The sequence below is a fragment of the Vicugna pacos genome, chromosome 24 (genome assembly GCF_048564905.1).
Source record: "Vicugna pacos chromosome 24, VicPac4, whole genome shotgun sequence".
NCBI classification, from domain to species: domain Eukaryota; kingdom Metazoa; phylum Chordata; class Mammalia; order Artiodactyla; family Camelidae; genus Vicugna; species Vicugna pacos.
The window spans coordinates 2,193,957-2,210,389 of NC_133010.1; the positions used below are offsets into that span (position 1 = coordinate 2,193,957).

The window sequence follows — 16,433 nt, forward strand, 5'->3', positions numbered from 1 at the left end:
TGTGGAATTGCCAGTATGACATCTTTAGCAATTTTAAATGCATCACCATATTGCGGATTCACAGCTTCCACATACCAATTCACTTCTAATTCACAGGAAAATGTTATTTTAACTCTCTGTCCATTGTAGATTAACATCTTGTTTGCCTACTGATTCCATTTTTATGTTTTGACAGATTCTATATAATCAAAAGAATTGAGTCCGTTTACTCTGCTGCCTAAAATTCAACTAGCCAACTCATAAAAAATGTAATTTCTGATCATGCTTTTCCTTGACTCAAATACCTGAAAGTTCAAAAATATTCCAAATAAATACACATGAATCTGCCATGCAAATAATGAGCACATCCATGTTTCCATTTTTTGAAACCGGCAGGCATGCTCGGCTAATCAACCAGAATTCCCTGTGCTACGCATTCATATATAATATACTTTAGACACCACGAGGTTCACAAGGTGTTTTTTTCCCACTCATCTCAAAATGTCACAAAGCTAGAGAGAAGCTCTGTGATTTGAAATACGAAAGATTTTTAGCGTGCCTCTTCCCTTAATCCACCATATTTTATGAAAGTTTTCACATTTCTTACAATTACCTAAAATGTACAGCAAAAGCCGGCGCATTTGAGTACATTTCCATCTTATGCACGTGGGTACTACTCTGAATTAAAAACAAATTACATACTTTAAATGTGAAAGCCTGCCACCCCAGGAAAGGTTTCTTTTACTGCTATGGGTTTTTGTTTGATTGTTTAATCCCACAGTATACTTGCTAACAAAAGTCAGAGTCTAAATTCTCCTGATAGAGAACGTGAAGGAAGAAGAAAACAAAGAAAGTACAGTAGCGTTTAATTGAATACTTCGGTTTTAATGAAACAAACATACAAATATCCTACATTTAGCTCTCCACATCTAGAGAGCAGCAAGTCCACCTTGCTCAGGCAGATACGCATCATCCATGGCCGCGAGTTCAATCAGAAGGTGCTGCTGGACTTTCGCGACACCGTCCTCGACAACATCCTCAAGGGCCCAAGGGTTCTTGTCGATGCCCGAGACAAGCTCGGTATTCCTTGGCAGTTTGCAGACGAGAAGCATGGAATGTCCTTCAAGGCCTTCGAGAACAAAGCCGGGGTGCCTGTGGAGCCAGGCACATTTCAGCTGTCTGTCCCTGCCCTGAGTGCCCTCTGGAGGGACTCTGGCATCAGGGAAGCCTTTAGCTGGAGGAGCGAGTTTCAGCTGGGCGAATCAGTGAAGTACTTCCTGGATAACCTGGACCGGATTGGCCAGCTGAATTACTTCCCTGGTAAGCAGGACATCCTGCTGGCGAGGAAGGCCACCAAGGGCATTGTGGAGCATGACTTCATTATTTAAAAGATCCCTTTCAAAATGGTGGATGTGGGTGGCCAGTGATCTCAGCACCAGAAGTGGTTCCAGTGCTTTGACAGGATCACATTGATCCTGCTCATGGTCTCCTCCAGTGAGTATAAGCAGGTTCTCATGGAGGACTGGCACACCAATCGTGGGTAGATGAACATCTTTAGGACCATCATTAACAAGAAGCTCTTCTTCAACGTCTCCATCATCCTGTTCCAAAACAAGATGAAACTGCTGGTGGAGAAGGTGAAAACTGTCAGCATCAAGAAGCACTTCCCAGACTTCAAGGGCAACCTCCACAAGGCTGGAGGACATCCAGCGCTACTTGGTCCAGTGTTTTCACTGGAAAAGAGGGAACCACAGCAAGCTCCTCTTCCACCACTTCACCACTGCCATAGACACCGAGACCATCTGCTTTGTGTTTTATGCTGCGAAGGACACCATCCTGCAGGAGAACCTGGAAGACATCGTGTTGCAGTGAGAGAGCAGCCCCTCACTGCTGTGGCTGTTCTCCAGCCACCTCGCCTGCCCCGGGCCAGATGTCTGGATGGGTGTGACCCCTCTGGTCCTGAAGTGGACCCCCAGCACCTGGCCCAGGATGCTGTGAGGCCCACTGCCTGTCGCTCTAGCCAGAGGATGTGACATTCTGATGTTAGCTACTGAATCCTGGGGGCTAGTGAAACTACTGAAAATCCAAGTGATCCCTTTGGCATTAATACAGAATGCCTAATAACACAGCTTTCTTTTTACAGAAACTTTTCCTTTCCTGACACAGTTTAGTCGAGGACCGTGTGTGTGTGTGTGTGTGTGTGTGTGTGTGTATGCACACATGCACACTCTGTCTTTAATGACAAACACAAAACCCATGGCTTTGCAGATGGCTTTTCTCCAACTTGTTAGTCCTCAGTAAGGAGCGTTGCCTTATGACGGTTTGTAGGAGGTGAAGTTCATGCTGAGCTCAGAGCGCACCCCCCTCCCAGGCTGCAGGACCTCAGTGCCACCTCCCCAAGGGAGTGAGCTACTTTTTCAGTCTCCTGTGCCAATTTCTCGAGAGGCCTTAATCCCGGCTTTATAGGAAGTAGTGAGCGCTCACGGATGGGTGTGGACTTGCCTTGATGCCCCCACTGTGTGTCACATTGCCCCATGACACACACGATGCTGACGGTGAATGTCCCCCTCCCCTCTGCCCACGCGCCTTGACCCCGGCAGAGACTTAAACCAGCTGGCCTTGCAGATGACTCTTCTGTCTCCAGCGTCGTCTCCCAACACCTGCAGTTGGCTGCAGGGAGCCTTTCCCTCTCCAGACATAGCAGGTTGCTCCTTGTCCTCTCAGGGGCTCCTGGAAGCCAGCCGGATTGCCGGCAGAGCCCACGTCAATGCCCCAGCTGCCCGGTGACTTCCTACCACCCCACCTCTCAGCAGGCCCGTGGGCCCCGGGGAAACCCGAGTCCTCCGCGCTGCCCCTCCGCCCGTACCTTCTGACAGCTGGGCTGCTCGTGGCGGCCCCGCGTCCAGATGTGGATCCAGGTCTCTTGCTTCTATTACCGCACACACACCATCGGTCAGCACCATCAGATGTGGCTCTCCTCTGGTGGAACAGCAGAAGGCTGGCAATGTGCATGTGAGCTGGTCAGCCTTACACCCAGCCAACTGTCCAGGTGTCCCTCTGTGTCTAAAAATACGTTGCATTTGGAACTGTTCCCGGCTGTGTATGACTGTGCTGAAACGTCTGTCCTGTCTGGCATGTTGAGGGCTTTTCACAGCATGTGAAAGAGAAAAAAGCAAGCTCTGTCAGTGGCACTAGAATGTTGTTGTGGTTTAATAACACACCTGGGCCCCCGTCCTCGGGCCGCACTGTTCCTGGACCTTGCATTCATCCTGCCAGCCCCACAGTGGCCTTGGCAGACATGATTCAGAAGAGAGGGAGGAAGAAGACTTGCTCCTGAGTCATCCTTGTTATCAGTGTTTCAATGAGGAGACAACACTAAACCCTCTTTCCCTTTGGTGCTCGAGGCTTCCTGTAGACGGCGGCTGGGGCTTCTGCTGTCCCCTTAGCTGGAAGAGAGTTGCTGTTTTTGTCCTGCTTCCTGTGGCCCTTGATAATCTGGGAGGAGGGCATGGCCTGGGACCAGGGCCGCGGACCACGGTTTAAGGGGAAAGGACGCTCTTGCAGCTCTGCCAGGCAGGTCCGAGGCCCTGTCGCCATCCTGCATAGGGTGGTGTGGGTGATGTGGGTGGCCCATGTCGCCAGCGGGGCTGTGGGTGGCTCACATGCTTCTCACCACCTTGGAAATGCTCTCCTGAGCCTTGGTGGAGGGGGCGGCCCTGTGGCAGTGTGGCCAGTTGAGGTGTTTGAACAGCTTCCTGGCGAGCTGGGGGCAGCCCATCGGTGCACGCTGTTTGTCCCTCACATGGTGGGATACGTTTGCTGGTTCTCATTCAAACCTGGAAGTGGGCGTGACATGAGAGGCCGTGACGGTTGAGTGAGGCGGCCCCTGGGCCTGGGTCCCTATCTGGCTCAGAGCTGACCCACTTTCCTCCTGTCTGGGGTGAGCGAATGACCCAGAAGGTCCTGAAGGCACCAGCTATCAATCCCCTGACTTGTCGTCACCAGAGGAGGAGATCACTGTTTGAAGGCTCAACTCAAGCCATCTCTGACTTTTCTGCACATGGACTATAGTTATCCTTCTCTCCCAAACCTTAGGCGTTTGTATTTTTTTTTAATTTCACTATTATCCTTGATTATTGGCTTTTTTTATTGCGATGTTGGAGAAGCAGGAGGCAGCCATGCTGCAGCTGTTACTGCAAAAAAGTAACAATAAACTTCCTCAAACTAAGGTAAAAAAAAAGAAATTTTATGAAAAATTTCCAGTCACAGAGGAACTATTATGGCTGAATAAGATGAGCCATGGCTGGAGCTCTGTACCTGCTGAAATTATTGCTAGGGTTTAATGGTCTAAGGTGGATAGCTTTCGTGGTAAAAAATGAACATTTTGGTCAGGAGTTTTAATGAGCACAATGAGATTCTCACATGCCCAAAAAAGCACATCGAACATCTGGCACTGGTTGTTGCAACGATAATTTAAGGATTGTTCTGAATGTTATGTAAAAAAGCCAGCAACTTAATCATAACTACTTAAACTGAGAATTATAGGAGATATTAGAGGTGTGAGGTGGATATTGCCCCCAATTTAGAGTCCATACTTTCAGTTTCTAAAAAAAAAAAAAATATTTCCCTTAAATTCTCCAGTTCAGAAGCTCTCTTACAACAATTACAAAAAAAAAAAAAAAAAGGTAGACAAAGTAATTTGACATTTCTTAGCCTCTGGTAGCTTACATTTACAGACAGTAGTCATTGAAATTATCATTTGTTTTTTTGAAAAAAACACCATTAAGCATGAAATTATGAAGCACAACAATAAAGGTAAAAACATATGCCATAAATAAAATTAGTAACTATTTACTGGAAATTAGGAAACTCATTTTTAGGCCAATTAGAAAACGCCCCTGAAGAAATAGTCTATAGCTGGACTGCCGAGCTGGAGAGGCGGGTCAGATAAGGAAACATAGCGTTTCCTCCAGTGCTGTCACTTCCACCTCTCTCAGTTGGCTGCTGGGTTCACATCTCATTAACTTACACACACAGAATCATTAGCACTGGAGGGTTAATAGATGCTTCTGCATCTCACAATGCCTATTAGAGCAGTCAACACATCTTTAATGTGGTGTAACTTCCAATTAACTTTTTAAGGTCAGCCTTTTCACACGGTAGTCAGCAGTGCTACTGTCAAGTCTACCAGCTTAAGCGTATGTCTGGAAGACCTCTGTTCTCAACTTTGTGAGTGGGCCACAGAGGTCATGGCTATCCTTTCCCTTGCTTTTTTCAGAAAATATATTTGGAAATATTTTATAATAATAATGTATCATATATAGCACTAATATAAATATATATCAATATAATGTATTTTTCTATCCAGTGCCTCTATTTTTAAAGCCTTGAAGTTTTAATAGCAATTCCATAATACTGATTTTATATAGTAAATATTTTCTTCAATTTTTGGAAAAAAAATCTATAGAAAACAATTCCTACTGTATCAGACAACCATCTTCACAGAATGTGTGGTGCAGTTTAGGTGACAAGGCACACAGATGTTTCTTTCTGTGAAAGCATGTATTTATAAGAGGCAAAATAATGAGTTGGTATCCCATATGTACATGTTTGACTATTCAAGTGAATAACTTAAAACAACCTTCTTAACTGCCAATATTTGCAAATACACTGTCAAAATAATTCTAATTTCTTGGAAAATAACTATTACAAATGTATATTTAAAAATCAATCTCAAATAATATATGACATACAAATATAAAATAATAAAATTATTTATCCAATAAGATGTTTTCAAAAAGTTTGTGGTTGTGATCATCTATACAAAAATAAGCATCAAAGGCCAAATTATGTAATGAGTTCTGGAAAGCAGTCTATTTTATGGTGAATATTTATTTACCTTCAAAATAACTAAAATAACTAAAATCTTCTCATTAAAACAAGTCTTGTACTAAACGACAAGCTGAAAAATACTTCTCAACAGAACACGCAATAGTAAGCAGAGGGGGAGAACTGAACAAAACCCTATTCATTCCATAAGCTTTGGCTGGAAAGCTGAAGTGCTAAATCCTAGGAGTAAGATTAAACAGGAAATAAATCATTCTTCATAAAGATAAAAATCCAGCTTCAATTTACCTTAGTCTTTTATTGGATTGAGGTGATCTGGGAATTCTAGAGGTAAATCTCAGCCATGTTCAGAGGATGATAACTGAGAATCTCAAATACCCTTTACATTTTTAACTTAAAATTTCAACACAAAGGAAATTAAATTGTGAGTGTAAATCATGAAACAAAGCAGGACACATAAAGAAATGACATGATATAGATATTGAAGATTTCAGTCATAGATTTAAAAATAACTATACTATATATATTTCAGAAATTCAAAGATTGCAATAATATTAGAATAAGAAAAAAGAAACAAATGAAAATTTGATAAGTGAAAATATAGTAACTGAAGTTAAGAATAATTTAGAATTGTTTATAGAAGATTATACACGGCTGAAAAGAGAACTAGAATTAAAAGATAAATCAGGAAAAAATAACATTCTAAGTGAAACACAGAGAAACAACAGAATGTAAAATAAGGTAAATACCATAAGAGAAAGATAGGATTTTAACTATGCTAAACAGCATTCTAGGAGATAAGAGAATGAGGCAGAAGAAATGCTTGAAGAGACAATGGCAGGGAAAACGGACAATTGATGGAAGACATCAACCCATATACTCAAGCTCTAAAAATCACAAGAAGAAAACCAGAGAAAGAAAACCATATCCAGGCACTTCATAGTAAAACAACTGAAAGCCTAAGACAAAGAAAATATTTCTAAAGTGGTCAGAGGGAAAAGGGAAAAAAAAAGTCTTGTTAAAAGAGCAATAGGATTGAAAGTTGAATCCTCAACAGAAACAACAGAAGGCAGAGGACAAGAATGACACGCACAAAGTGCTGAAAGAAAATTACTTCCAATTTGAAATTGTATATCTAATAAACTGCCAAAGTAGAATCCTGTATGTGGCAAAAATACCATTTATTCAAAAAAAAAAGGTGAAAGAAATTTCAGAAGAATAAAAACTAGGGTAACTTATTACTAGCAAAACAGCACTAAATATAGAACTAAAGAGTTTTTCTCAGAACATGAATGATCTCAGATGGAAACTTCTAGATAAAGGAGGAACTAAAAAGCAACATAAAAAGAGTATGTATAAGGAAAGTTATACATAAAAGTTAATTGTCTGAAATAAAAACAATATTTTGAATTGGATTGAAAGACAATGACGAATTATATACTGTGACTATATTAACAAAAGAAAATCTGATGCCACTTAGATGAATATTAGGAAAAGTAAACATTACGAACAAATGAATTATTAGAGAAAAAGAGGGTTGAGTTAATGAAAGCAGGATTCAAAGGAAAAGAGACAAATTCATATAAATGCAGGGGATATTAGCACATTTTATTTAGTAATAAAACAACCAGACCAAAAAATGCACCTTCCTTTCAAGTCACAGAAAATTACCGTAATTACCCGCATTGTAAGACATAAAGGATATCTCTCCAAATTCATAAAATATCACAGAAAAGTTAAGCTATAAATCAGAAAAAAAAAATTACTAGTAAGTCATTTCATGCTTGGAAATCAGGAAATCATTTCTTAATTATTCATGACTCAAAGTATAAATCAAATGAAAGTGTTAAGTAATTAACCAAATACTAATTGTAATATGATATATCAAAACTTACAAGATGCGGGCCTGGCCCTGCAGTTGAGGCGGCGGCGGCGGCGGCGGCGGCGGCGGCGGCGGCGAGCGGGGCACCGGCAGGGACGTGTCGGGGCAGGAGCCTGACTGGCAGCGCGTCGCCTTCTGGCAGAAGCTGCTCAGCCAAATCGAGGACTCCACGAGGGAAGCTGGCATAGCCCGCAGTAAATCCAGCAAGGACACGGAGAGCCACGCGTTCCCGAAGGCTGAGACCCGGGGCGAGTACCTTTCCCTCGTGGCCGGCTCCTTATCCATCTTCGAGACACGCACAAGAAATCTCAAGCGCCCCTCAGTGACCCGATGAACGCGCTCCGGGTCCCGACGGCTGGGCCCGCCGCGGGGCCGTCAGGATCGGCCTGCGTGCCGGGCCGGGACCGCCGCTGGGCGGGATGCGGGGCCCGGCGCCCCGGGGCAGCCGCTGCCGCTCTCAGGGCAGCGGCCATGGCCTGGCGGTCGTGTCCACAGCAGCTCCACAGATGGCAGGTGGCGTCTTAGGACGTCACGGACACATGGAGTCACCCTCCCGCAGTCGGCATGCGGTGGCCGTCCGCCACCTCCATGGCGGGTGTCGTGCCTGCCCTCCAGCCCTGAGCCTGGCCGCCACTGGTCTGCTCTCTGCCTCTGTAGTTGTCACTTTGCCGAGGTTACATCCGTGGAATCATGCAGGATCTGCTTTCTGAGATTGGCTGCTTTCATTTGGTGCAACGCCCTTGAGATCGCCGTGTTGTGTTGGAATTGGTTCCTGTGCGCTGCTCAGTGGGCCCCCGGGACTGGCATTTGCGCGGGTTCCCTGTCCACTCTCCCTTGAAGGACATTTCGGTGGCTCAGCTGTGACAAGTGAAGCCTCTGTGGCCACTCGTGTACTTGTGCTTTCTCCCGCGCTCCTGCCGGCCGCCCCTCGTGGGAGCCCAGGGAGGAGGACAGTGGCTGCCCGCCGCCTGGCCCGAGCACCGAGTGCTGCGCCGGGAGTCCCGGTTTGCTGGCGCTGCCTTGCTCTGTCCTCGCGCCCCGGCTGCCCCTCGTCCCTTCTTGTGGACATCTTGCCACCTGACCCCTTGCCCACCACTTGGTTCCGTATCTGAGCTCCCGTGTCCCTCTTGTCAGTGCACACACATGCACACGTACGCACACACGGGGCAGGATGCTCAGAAGTGTGCACTCTGGCTCCTTCTGTTACACTCTGGTGCACTGGTTGAATTTCTTTTCATCACAGATGTAGATTTTGTAATAAAAGTGGTTTAGAACGTTAAAAAAGAAAAGTAAAAGATGGAACTACAACTGTATTAAGACAGAGATTGATTCTAAACATTTCTAATTAGACAAAAAGTTTCCATTCAATTATATAGAACAATCGTGTGAAGTGTAATAGTCGCCCCCAGTTTGCAGGGAGGCATCTGCGGTACAGAGCAGTGTAGTAATGAAGAAGCAGAGCCAGGACACAGATGCAGGCCATCTGATACTGGATCCCCAGGGTAACCACTGTGCTGCTCTGCAGACTCCATGGGAGGGGCCCCAGGAGGGGGAGCCCAGAAGCACTTTTAGGGAGGGCTCGCTGTCTCCTGCCACTGTGCCCCTCTGTACTTGTGGGGCATCAGTTGAAGGGAATCCTGGCAGAGGAGGAGTGTTTGGGAAGAGGCTCTGCTCCAGAAAGCAGCTGGCCAATAGAAGCGGGAAGAGTGAGAGCATCGAAGGGCAGCCTGGCCCGGTCCTCGCCCCCTCTGGCTCTAGCTTCCGACTGCAGTGAGCAAGCAGAACAGAGGCAGATTGGAAGATGCCCGGTGCCTCACTCCCAAAGCTGGGAGAGACAGGCAGGGGTTGGAAGGGATGCCAGAGAATGGTGACAAGGAGAATGTGAAACAGGGGGCAGGGGCTAATGAGGGGGTTGGTGTTGGGGGTTTTGGCCTTGAGTCTGTGACGGTTGGGAAGAGGATGACTCATGGAGAGTGCCAGGCCCATGCTGTATTACCCTCACCCCCCTTGGCACAGCCTCCTGTTATTTTCATAGTCGGTGTTGAGAGTGCCAGGACTCTGCAGACATCAACCCCGCCCTCCTCTCCCATGCACTGGCTGTTCCTTTGCCCTAGATCTGGGCAGAGGACATGGGTACCTGCATCTGGGGACCCCAGCTGATATCATCCTCCATATGCTCTTGTTCTAGACCCTTGTTGCTCACAGTCTGACTTCAGTATCTACTGCGGTTGAAGCTCAGCTCCACCTGCCTTTGGTAGAGACAGACACTAGCTACATACATAACCAGAGAATGACTCTTGAACTTTGAAATCTTTTTCTGCCCACCTCTGCTTACAGTTTCCCACCCGGATTACTTTCTCTTAGAATGGATGAACGCAACTCTGTAATTCTTTTCTCCACTCATTTCTCTGTTCTTTGGAGGTCTCCTTCAGAGTTAGCTTTAATTAGCGATCTCCAAGCTGACTGGCTGGACTAAGCATTAGGGCTGGAAGCTGCCGAGTTGTTAGGGTTGGGTGAGGACTGAGGGAGGACATGGTGTGAGCGGAGAAGGCTTCTCATACTGGGAAATCTGGCTGGGCTTCAAGAGGGGGCCGTTGGTGGTGTGACCAAGTTCCAAATGTTGACATGAAGCCCATGCTCAAAAAAAAGGGGCCCTCAAGACAGTCTGAATGGCTCCCTGTGGGAAGTGACCTCCCAGTCCTTCTCCCCAAGGCACAGGGGGTTTTCCCTCGGATCCTCCAAGACCACAGTGGTCAAGCCACTTCTCGAAGGACTCCCCTCGATCACATTTCTATTCCTTCTCTCCCAGCCACTCCCAGAGTTCGAACTTTGGCTATGGCCAGAATTCAAGAGGCCACAGAAGGACTCTAGTGCTGGAGAGGTAGGGGGGATGAGAAAGTCCTGAAGCTGTGTGTGTTGAGGAGGAAGAGGCAGGCCCTGGGACGTATGCTCCAAGGCTCTGCTGCCAGATGAGGTGGAGGGAGAAGTAAACCCTGCAGTGTGTTCTGAAAGTGTTTGCTCCTAAGCTAGACACAGCAGCTGGAAAATGTGTCATCTGGGGGAGATGGAAAATAGGGGCTCTGGAGGGAGGGGAAGAGGGACAAAGGGGCTGGAGAAACCTCGGCTTCCACTCAGACAAGGGGCAAAGTCTTTGCTGGGTCCGGACATATATCAGTTTTTTAAATGTTTTACAGGTGCAGAGGAAGTTGCAAAAAGGGTACATTCCCTTGTGCCCTTCCCCCAGCTCCCCCAGTGGTGACACCATCTGTAACTGTGGCACGGTATCAGAACCAGGTTGCTGACGCAGGTACAATTCTGTTAACTAGCCTACAAGCTTTATTCCATTTCCCCCAGTGTTTTATATGCGTTCATTTGTGTATGTGTGCACCTGTGTGCATAGTTCTGTGCAATTTTATTTCCCATATAGGTTTGAATAACCACCACCAAAGTCAAGATACAGAACTCTTCATCCCCATGAAGGAACTCCCTGTGCTATCTTTGTATATTAACCCCCTCTGCATCCCTGTCCCCTCGCAAGCAGCGATCTGTTCCTCTTCTCTCCAGTTCTGTCATTTTGACAGTGTTACAGGAGTGGAATCACACGGTATCAGCATTTGTTTTAATTGAATGAATTTCCAAACTCCAGACTCAAATACAAAAGTTCTCTGGCAGGTTATTTATTCTAACATCGTGCTGCCTCCATTATCTGGATTCCTCCAGCTTCTTCATTCTCCTCCTTGACCTCCAATGTTCCTTTCCATTCCAACAACCTGGTCTCACTTCCCCCTTAGGGAAAACCTACATGTCTAAATGTACCAGGCTGGTCTGGGACTCCTGCACGCTCCCCGCCCTCCCTCTCCCCACTATTTATAGCCAGGCTGATTTTGGGCGGCCTCTCTCTCTCCTTTCCTGCTCCTTCCTCCTGTGGCGGGCGAGGTGACTCCTCAAATATTTGGGCAGAGGAGGTCAGAAGCAGATTCTTGGCATCTGATTTCAGGCTCAGATTGAGCAGGAGCTGGTGGAGTGGAGTTGGAGGGAGGCAGAAGCTGCAGATGCAGACAGAGAAGAAGGCAGCTGGGGCTCTGAAGGCATTTTGAGCCCGGTTGGATGTTTGGGCTGAGAGTCCAGAGTTTGGGGTTCTATCCTGATTTCGCTCCTCTGCATTCTCGTATCAGCTCTTCTGTGTTGTCTGGGCTCTGAGATAGTAAAGGGATGGAGAGGGCGTATCTGGATGATGATAAAAGTAGGATCTCGGGGTCAGCCTGCTGTATTACCTTGATAGCCCCTTTGTAGAGGTGTGCCAGTCCCCTGGAGGTCTGCAGGGGGAGTGTTGCAAAAATGGAGACCCAAACCTTCAAATGTATAGTAACTTACCCAGGGCAAGGACTGTCCCAGGGCCAGCAGAGTGAGAGCCTGTTTGTTTGTTTGTTTGTTATTTTAGTATAATTGTGGGCAAAGAAGTAAGAGAGTCAAACAGAATACGGAAAGAAGAATTAGGGGAAACACGTATGGGAGCTTTTAAGAAGGGGAGGGAAAAGAGAGAATCTTAAGAATATGAGAGTGTTTGAGGGGTAGAGAATACATTAGAGACATTGAGAAATAGTCTAGAAAGATTCCAAGTGACAGAGACGAGACAGGGGACAAAGATGGAGCTGGGGATGAGACAAAACCAGAGAGTGAGAGAGAGAAGGGAAAGATGGACAGATGGATATACTCAAGACCAACACCTGGTAAGGAAGAGAACTAGGAAGGGGAGGAGGGAGCAAGTGAGGTTCCAGTTGTGCCAAATTATTTCCTATCTCCCTTCTCGGCCCCATGTCTAGATTGGAGTTACAAATAGCAGAGTTGGAAAAAGTCCTCTCTCCCTTTGCCTTTGTCTCAGCCTGGGGGGTGGGGGGAGGAGACGCAAAGGGACAGGCCTGCCGGTCCCTGTGGACATCCCTGGAAAGCCCCAGCCAGCCCCTGCCCATGCCGGCCCAGGACTCTGCCCTCTCCAATCCCTTCCCCTTTTGAGAGTGGGAAATGTACCCTGGGAAGGGTCTGGAAGCTGGAGGCACCCTTCCCTGTCCTCTGTCTCTAGGGTCCAATCTCTCATCTTCCCCCTTCTTTGACAGCCCCTCCTCCCCCCGACTTAATTTCCTCTTCCTGGATCAGTCTTTTCCTTGTTTTCTCCTTTCATTCTGCCCTTGTTGATCGAAGTCTTGCCCTTCTTTCTCCATCTCTTTTCTCTTTGTGTTTTCTTTCTTGTTGCCTCCTTTGCTCCCCTCTCCAGGCCTGCTCAGTTTTACTCTTTTCGTGCCTGTCTTTTCCTCTGTTCCCCTGAAGCCTCTCAACGTGGTTAGCACAGCTGTTGCCACCCACTGCCGGGCTCTGACGCGTGGATGGAATGGGATGGGAGAAGGTGTGACTCGAACAGCAGAAGAGGTGCTCTGTGTGTCCATGGGGAGAAGGGAGCATTAAGGCACCACACGGGACTCAGGCCCGAGACCACCACCCTTTCATCACCTCTCTTTTCTGTCTGCATCTCTCTTCCCACACTGGCCTTTAGCCTCATCCGCTTCTCATCTCTCTCCTCTCCCTTTCTCTTTTTTGGCCCCTTTCTATCCAAATTTCTACGCTCCCCTCTACCCCCCGCCTCTTGCACCACTCGCAGGCTTGAGCAAGAGTGGGAGGAAGGGGAGACCGCTGACGCTGACGGGGGGGGGGCGGTGCCGGAGCTGAGGTGGAGCTGGGGGGCGTGGGGAGCGAGGTCCCACCCGGAGCTGCCGTTCTGGGCATCCCTCAAAGACTCCCGACGGCCTCCACCTGCCGAGGCACCAAAGGGCGGGGCGACGGCTGGGGGAAGGGGGGCGAGGGCGGCACTTGTGGGAACGGAGGCGGGAGCCCGAGTGGACCCCTGGCTGCTGCTGCTGCTGCTGCTGATGCTGCTGCTGCTGCTGCTGATGCTGCTGCTGCTGCTGCAGGCGTCTTGCCAGTGCTGGGGCGGCGGAGTGGCAGGAGAGGGGTGATGAGGCGATAGATTGGGAGACCCCCCTGAAGGACTAGCGAGACTCGGAGACCAGAGACTCATCCTGGAGCACGTGGGGCCCTGGGCGAGAGTGTGCGGGATTCGCCCCATGGCCGGGACTCCGGGCCGCGATCCTTGGGCGGGCTCCTGGGATTTGTTGCCTTCTCGGCTCCCTGCTCGCCGGACTGCTCTCCTCGGGGGCTGTAGCCTTCAATCTGGACGTGATGGGCGCCCTGCGCAAGGAGGGCGAGCCGGGGAGCCCCTCTTCGGCTTCTCTGTGGCTCTGCGCGGGCAGTTGCATCCCCGAGTCCAGAGCTGGTAAGTCACAGCAACCCGCCCAGAATACCCGTGCCCGAGCCACAGTCACCCCACCCCCCTGCCCCATCTCTCAATCTTCCAACCCCACCAAGACTCAGACTGACCACAGGTATCCGATACCCCAGCCTGGAGCTTTGTCTCGTCTGTCTTGGGTCTGAGACCCAGGGTCTTGCTTTGGGGATGGGTTTGAGAGCAAGGTTCTTGTCTTGGCCAGAAGCCACCTCCTTTTGCCTTTCACCCCACTTGCATACTTGTTCCAGTCCCAGGGCCTGTGGCGCCCCTCCTTCAGGGGACTGAACTCCCCTAGGGAGGGAGATTGAGCATTTTGCCTCTGCTTAGGGCAGAAGAGCGAAAGGACAGAGGTAGAAGGTGCCATGGGAGGGATGGAAGGTAGACTCCATAAATATCTTCTTGCCAGAGTAGTGCCATGGGGTGGGATGAGAGCAGCAGCACACTGGGAGGCCAGGGAAGACCTGCTGCTTCTGTGGCTCAAGACCACGGGGAAGGCTGGGCGGAGAGGCTCGGAAGACCTGGGGGCGGGGGTGGTCTGGCAGTCTGCACTAGGTGGTTTGGTGATCGAGAGTGGCAGAGAACAGAGCCCCCCAAAGCTGTAGCAGCAGCAGCAGCAGCAGCAGTGAGGGGGACCCAGGAAGGATGCTGGCCAGGCGGTTCCCTCTTCTCCTCCTCAGGAAATTTCCAGTTCCAGGAATCTCAGCAGTAGGGGAAGGCGGGGAGGAGTGAGGGGCAGAGGACAATTCTGGTTAGTTTCTGATCAGTTTGGGACCTGAGGGAGGACACAGTTGTGTGTGGGGCCTGTGACTGTCATGCTTCTTGTGCAGTTGGCTCCTGCTCTGGTGTACCATTTGAAAAAGAGGCAGGAAGGGGAAGAAAGCTTCCCACCCCTTCCCGCTGCGGGCCGGGGGCTTTTCTCTCCTAGGCCAGACCCTAAGCCACACTAAGTGTCCATTACTGGGATCAGTGCTACCCACTGGGACTCTCTTCTCCCCACTGCTGTTGCCCTGGGGGCAGAGGGTAGGGACCAGAGCTCATTTCCCTTGCCTTGTTCAGGGAGGGGGGGCTAGCTCTGATCTTTCTTCTTCCATTACCTTTGTCATTAGGGAGCAGGGTCAGTGGTCCCCCAAACTTTGGGAGTGATAGAAAGCTACTGACTTCATCTCTTCTTCAGCCTTCTCTCTGCTTCCTCCCTCATCTGTCTCCCTCCCTTTCCCGGACTCCCCGCATCTGCCAGAGTTCCAGGACTGGAGTCCTTTTTAGGACATGCTGAACTCTCTGAGCTATTTCCAGGCAAATTCTAGGTTATTTTTAATAGCTTGATCTCTTGTCATTTCCCCTTCATCTCTGAAGGTGGCCCCTGATTCTGTCTCCCAGAGCCAAGCTTGGGGCATTCCCAGAGGGGCCTGACCCCCTCACCCTGCTCTTGCTCCAGCAGGGGGCACTCCGCTATCTGGTGGCACATGAGAGGCCAGGTACCTTGCTAAGCCCCCGGGCTTTGGAGTTGCAATTCACTTGCCCCAGAATTTGCTGATTGAAAACCTTACCTATTTTGATGTCTTTCGATCTGGCCCCGAGATGAGACTTTGAAGTTTAACCTTCTTTGCACTGTGGTTTCAGCCTCGTTTATTTCCATCAACTATAAAATGGAGATGAACAATAGTACGACCATATAGAGTTGCTGTGGGCATTGAAAGAGTTCTTAATATATGGAAAATGCTGGGAATAGCACAGGCCTGTAGTGGGCGCTATGACAGTGCTGGTACTTTTATTCTTGTGTAGTGATCCACGGAGCTGGAGAGTAGCTTTAGTGCCTTGCAGTGAGCCCTGATCACCCCCCTCGCCATGGGCTGAGCCAACCTCCCAGGCCGAACACCCCTCCCAGAGGGGCACCGAGACTGAAAGTCAGAGAGGATTCAGTATCAAACTCCCTGTGAAGTTCAACAGCCCCGTGGCTTATGGACCCCGTAACAGGATGTAGACTTGCGTTACACTTTTCAATTGTTTTGTGGCTGTATCCAGGGCTATATACTCTTTTGCTTAATTCAGTTAGAGTCGGTTTTCAATATATAGTCTTTTTTAATTTAAAGTCTTATTTTTATACTTAAAGTGCTCTATAATTTTAAACTGGATTTTACTAAATGCTAGTATCCAGTTTGTTCTGTGTGATTCCCCAACTGACATTATCAAGCACGGGACCACTTTTATATCAAAATGGAAATTTCTCATTAAAAAAAAAGAATATTCACAGCAGCACAATTTGTAGTAGCAGAAACATAGAAACACCTCAAATATCCATCCGTAAAGCAGCATGATAACTGTGGGGTAGTCACACAATGGAGTGTCACATAGCAACTGTCACCACACAACAGTTATGAAGGAATCTTA

General features: G+C 48.3%; 1 long non-coding RNA gene across 1 annotated transcript in view; it reads right to left on the minus strand.

Moving 5' to 3' along the window:
• Positions 1–11,442: 11,442 nt before the first annotated feature.
• LOC140688956 (uncharacterized) overlaps positions 11,443–16,433 on the minus strand; it is a 35,267-nt gene continuing 30,276 nt past the window's right edge. The window contains exons 3-4 of the long non-coding RNA XR_012063773.1: positions 15,593–15,684; positions 11,443–13,137 (exon numbers count right to left, since the gene is read on the minus strand). This is a non-coding gene — a long non-coding RNA (uncharacterized lncRNA). The remainder of the gene's footprint in view (positions 13,138–15,592; positions 15,685–16,433) is intronic.